The sequence below is a fragment of the Tupaia chinensis genome, unplaced genomic scaffold (assembly GCF_000334495.1).
Source record: "Tupaia chinensis unplaced genomic scaffold, TupChi_1.0 Scaffold000294_5, whole genome shotgun sequence".
Lineage (NCBI taxonomy): Eukaryota > Metazoa > Chordata > Mammalia > Scandentia > Tupaiidae > Tupaia > Tupaia belangeri.
In genome coordinates this window covers 3614821-3620500 of record NW_006159782.1, presented here as the reverse complement: position 1 = coordinate 3620500, position 5680 = coordinate 3614821, and positions in this window count along the sequence as shown.

Genomic DNA, 5680 nt, shown 5'->3' with positions numbered 1-5680 from the left:
CCTGGGGGGTGATTTCTCGCTTTCTGTCTCTCTGTCTCTGTCTGTCTGGCGAGTGCACATGCCCTATAGCGAAAACCTCTCAAAAAAAAAAAAATTATCTTTCAGGGGACCAGCAGGCAGTGTCAGGTTTAAGGTGTAGGACTCCCACATGGCAGATTGCGAGTCAAGTCCTGGACCTGGAAGCTTGAAAATCACAGTAGGCGCATGTGCGTTTGTGCCCAAAATCCCAAGAGGAGCATGGAGGAGAAGGGATAGTGACCATCTCCTTGGGGGTGATTTCTCACTTTCTCTCTCTGTCTCTCTCTCTGCGGTGAGCATATGTGCCCTACATCAAAAACCTGAAACACACACACGCACTCGGGAATTTTATAAGCCACCTTTTAAATACAGTCATTAATAAACATGAAAATACTTAAACTTACAATTAAACACTGAAACGCATCACCTCCTCCTCATTTTACTGCCTTTCCTGCGCCCCCGGGCTCCGGAGGCTGCGAGTGTCCGTCGCTGCATCGTGCAGACACCACGGCGTCTACCCTGCCTTGTTCTCGGCACCGCGTCGTGCAGACACCACGGCGTGCTACCCTGCATCGCTCTCCAGCGGCCCGTGCAGGGGCTTCCTTGGCAGCTTGGAAGCAACCACGGTCCGGGCTCCAGAGGCTGCGAGTGTCCGTGCTGCGTCGTGCAGACACCACGGCGTCCACCCTGCCTTGTTCTCGGCACCGCGTAGTGCAGACACCACGGCGTGCTACCCTGCATCGCTCTCCAGCGGCCCGTGCAGGGGCTTCCTTGGCAGCTTGGAAGCAACCACGGTGTGTACATTTACACCACAGAAATCAGGGGTCTCGCACTGCGGACATCCAGTAGTTAAACAGTAACCAGATCATCTCTGCCCGCACGCCGCCCACGGCCCAGCCCTGTCTGGAACACCTCCTGAGGCTGCCTGCTCCGACCCTCCTGGTCCCACCTCCGCCCTTTCTCTCCTGGGCTACTGCAATGTCCCCCTCATGCCTCACCTCCCTTCCCCGTTCTCCACCCAGCAGCCAGAAGAGCCAGATGGGTGACATCAACAGCGAAACAAAGAGGCCTCCCCTGGGACGCTGCCCACTCCCACCCCTGTGGAGAGAGTCCTAGGGTCTCCTGACTCTCACCGCTCTTGCCTTTGCCTACTGGGTTCCTCAGAGACCACGCCTTTCTGCCGTGTGCCCAGCCCCCTGCCCAGCCCTAACGCCCAGGTTGGTGTCCCCGCAGACTCTCTGCCCTCAGCTTCCGGCTCGTGCCTGTCCTCTCACTGGGACTCAGTGGGTTTCTCTCTACTGCATCCTTGGCGTCAGCCCAGCACCTAGGACAGGGCCTGGCACATAGTAGGCACTTGCCGGTTACTTGTGGCCTCCGTGGACGAATCCAGAGAGGGGCACGGTTACGGCCCTGTGCATGTGAGGACCGGAATGACGGGGCTGAAGGGAAGGTGTGGGGGTCCTGCTCAGAGCCCAGTCCTTCCTCCTGTACCCCATCCCAGCCTGCCTGCCAGGGCCCTGGGCCATCCCCGAACTCAGCCCCCACTTCCTGCATGTGCTCCGGCCTTCCCCACAACAACCCTTCCCCGGGGCTCATGGGGAACATGCAGGAGGAATTTCTGGCCCCGAGTCAGAGGAGGTGTCCCGGCAGGCGGGAGGCAGCGCGCACACGCCAGGGACCGCTCCGAATTCCAGCTCCCACGGCTGTTGGGAGCCCGCCAAGCAGGACTGGAGGGGTGGGGGTGCAGGGCCCCTCCTGCAGAAGCCTGGAAGTAAGATGGTCAGGGCAGGAAGGCCCAGCAGCAAACGGCCTGACACTCCTAGCACCAGACGGAAGACCGAGGCCTGCCGCTCCAATTTAAAGTCCTGGCTCTTCCCAGGCCAGAGATCCGGGATGGTCAGGGGGTTGTATGGGAGGAGGGCGGTGGGGGCGGGGGAGTCTGTGACCAGAGACTACGGTCCAGGGAAGAGGAGGAGTCTGGGGGCTGATTTACTTGAGACCCGTGGAAAGAGGCCAGACTGGTGGCAGGGAGTCCTGGGGGCTGGGAACCCTCACCTGACGGTGCCTGGACTCCTTTTTGTTCCATGGGGGTTCCCTAGGTGGGCCAGCACGGTCCACAGCTGCTGCTCCAGTGGGCAACAGGAGGGGCCTGGGGGAGGGAAGGGTGGTGGGGTTTATGGAATGCTCTAGGCTTGGACTCTCTGAGTCCCCTCCTGTCCTGGTCCCCTCCCCTTCCTGGGTCAGAGCCAGGTGTGATGGGCTCGGGCAGCAGCCTCTGCCCAGCTGTCAGCACCACAGTTGTGCCAACGCCCACGCCAGCGCACCTGGTCTGCCTCCGTGCCACCTGCCACCACCCCTTCCCCAGCTCCCCTTCCAGCCCCCAGCTCCTGTGACACCCTCAAGCCCAGGGTGCTGCAGAACTATGGACAGCTGGACCCAGACTTTCAGAACCAGGGAGCCATGGAACTACGAAATTCCAGGACCATCGCATAGTGAAATATTTCCTTTTTCTTTCTTTTCTCTCTCTCTCTCTTTTTTTTTTTTTTTCCGCGAGAGTGCTCTCTTGTCAGAGAGAGTCAGAGAGAAAGGGAAAAGAGAAAGCATCTTCCAGGGCATAGTCGGGCTAGTCTCTTCTCCATTCCACCTTTCAGGGTCTGGAGCAGCAATGCACATGACCCAGAGGCATGTTTCTCATGCCACCTGGTCGGGACTCAAACCACGAAGGCCGCCATGTGGGACCCAGCTGCCGTAACCACCAGGCCACGAAACCAGCCCTGGTTTCCATTCCAATCCCGAGTACTCTCAGCACCAGATGATCTCAGCATCTTGCAAAGCACGACCAGCACCTTGAGACTGGACCGAGGGAACTGCAGGACAGGAGCGCTCAGAGCCACCTCCCCATGACAACACCCTGACAGCCACGGGGCACCGCGCCACGGGCCCTGCGGGTGACATTTACTCTGAGCCCTGCCTCCAACGGCCAAGGCAGGAAGGGAGTAGGAAGGGAGGGGTGCTTCTGGACAAGGCAAAGGGGCCAAGGGGCTCCTCTCCAACACCTGGCAGGAGGAGACGGGGGAGGAGCCAGTGGCTGGCCCAGGGGCACAGGGTTTGGGCTGCGGGTGTGTGGTCACCGGGGGTGGCAGGATCCTTCCCCTCCTGGAATTCTCTCCTGGCAGGAAGGGCCCACCCTCCTAGGAATGGAAAACAATCCTTGGCATCTGGTCCCTGAGGCGGGTGAGGTCTTTGACAATCGAGTATTATTATTCTCCTTGCCCCACCCCCAGCCCAGTACAGAGGGGAAACCGAGGCCCGCTGGGTTGAGGCAAGCAGAATCAAGACTTCAATGCCCTAGCGGATTCCAGTTGTCACATCCCTGATCGTGAATGTCAATGGAGAGACACAGTGGGGGGGCGGGTCTTGGCTCTAGATGGGAGCCAAGACCAGAGAGGGTGGTGCTTTGCCCAAAAGTCACACAGTATGATGCAGCAGGGTTTCTTATTACCTCCACTAAGGTTTGCTTCCAGGGCCCCCTCCTCCAGGAAGCCTGCACAGTTCACCCTCTTCTCGGCCTGCTCCCCCCACAAGCCTCTACCACTCCACTAAGCAGCAGGCTCTAACTTCTCTGGTCTGATTTTCTAAGAGTTTTGTGTTAAAATGTCTCATTGTAGGACCAGCAGTTAGTGTAATGGCTATGTCGCTGGACTCCCATGTAGTTGACTGCGGTTTGCGTCCCGGACCCAGTGGCTTAAACTTAACGCCAGGCGCGTGTGCGTGCGTGCCCAAGATCCCGAGAGGAGAATGGAGGAGAAGGGATTGTGGCGTGGCCATCCCCCCTGGGGGGTGATTTCTCCCTTTCTGTCTCTCTGTCTCTCTCTGTCTGTCTGGCAAGCGCACGTGCCCTATAGCAAAAACCTCTCCAAAAAAAAAAAAAGTCTCATTGCCCTAGCTTATGCTATGACGGTGTTTCCCCATCATCCCAGAGCCTGAAGCCACGGGCTGAGCCCTCCAAGACCCTGCTCAGACACTTCCCAAGGCTCCCCACTGTCCCTGGACAAAGTACGGTGAACCCAGCACTCAGCCCAGGGGGTCCCTACGCTCCAGCCTCATCCCACAGGGAGGGGCTCCGCTGAGTTTGCAGCGACCCCCAAGGTCATCTCTCCCTGCAGGCGTGGCACCCCTCCTCGTCCCTCCTCCGTCCTTGCTGGCCAGTTTGTCCTCATCCCAGGGCCTTGGCCAAGGCCACCTCCCTCAGGAGCTCCTGCTTGGGGCAGGTGCCTCTGTGGACCTCAGGCTCCCTCCCTCCAGCCCTCACCTGCTACTCAGGGCCCACTGCCTGGGTCTCACCCAGGCTGGAACTTGGACTGCCCATGCACCTCATTCATCAGATCCTGCGACAAGGACCAGAGTTTGGTGTCATCATCCCCCGTGGCCAGACTGTGAGGCTGAGGCACACCGGCTAACCCACTTGCTCAGGATCACAGCTGAGATCACGACCCCGGCAGGCCACACCACCGGGCTGTACTTGGCCATCACAGGCATCCAGGCCACACCTGGTTGTCCACAGACCGCCCAGCTCAACCTCCAGACCCCAAGAGTCCCTTGTTCCAGGACCCCACACGCGTGCACACACACAGATGCACATGAGTGCATGTGGTCACACACAGACAGCCCCTCACACCCAGATGCACGTGGCCACATGCAGTCACACGCGCGCGCACACAAACAGATCACACAGTCACACACACTACATACACACAGACACGCACTCACACGCCTGAGCTGAGGCACGCCCTGCCTTTGCGAGGTTTCGCTGTCCTTGGTTTCAGTTACATGTGGTCAGCCACAGCCACACAGGTCACCCACAGTCACACATACACACAGATGCACGTGGCCGCATGCAGTCTCTCTCCCTCACACACACAGACGCACACGGCGCAGGCACACGCCCCGGGCCCAGCCCCAGCTGCAGGAAGCCCTCCGCTGCCCCAGCCTTTTTCACTTCAGCTTTTCCTGAGCATGCTTTGAGGAAGTGGCCGCAGCCTGGAGCTCCCCTCTCTCACGCGCTCCAGACCGCAGCCTGCCGCTTCTGGAGCCCAGCGGTGGCCAGGATGGCGGCCCTCCTGGGGGGAAGACCGGCTTGAGCAGGGGGGCAGGTGCCTTCCGCTGATGGAGCTGGTGACTGTGCTGTGGGAAGAGAAGGACACGCGTGGGCAGGGCCCAGAGGGGAGGGGCGCAGGTCCCACCTGACAAGGGCATCTGCCCGTCTCCAGGAGACAGGCATTCCAGGAAGTGGAAGGACCAGTGCGAAGGCCCTGGGGCAGCAGAGAGAGGAACAGAGAGCAGGCGGGTGGCCATGCTGACGTCAGGTGACCTGGCAAACCACCCCACTCATCCCTGAAAGTGCTCCCTCCTGCCTGCAGCCCCCTGGTCCTTGACAGGCATTGCCTGGACCCTGCTCTGTGCTCAGCCCTGCACCGAGCACAGAGGGCACAGGAGTGGCAGGGTGGGCACAGCCCCAGACACAAGGAGATCACCGTCTGCCTGGGGAGATGGACACAGAGCCAAAGCAGCAAAATGAGAAAGTGATGGCAGCCATGACACGTGGGGGGGGGGGGGGGGGGCTCTGGGAAGGCTTCCAGGAGGGGGGAACATTGGGGCCAAG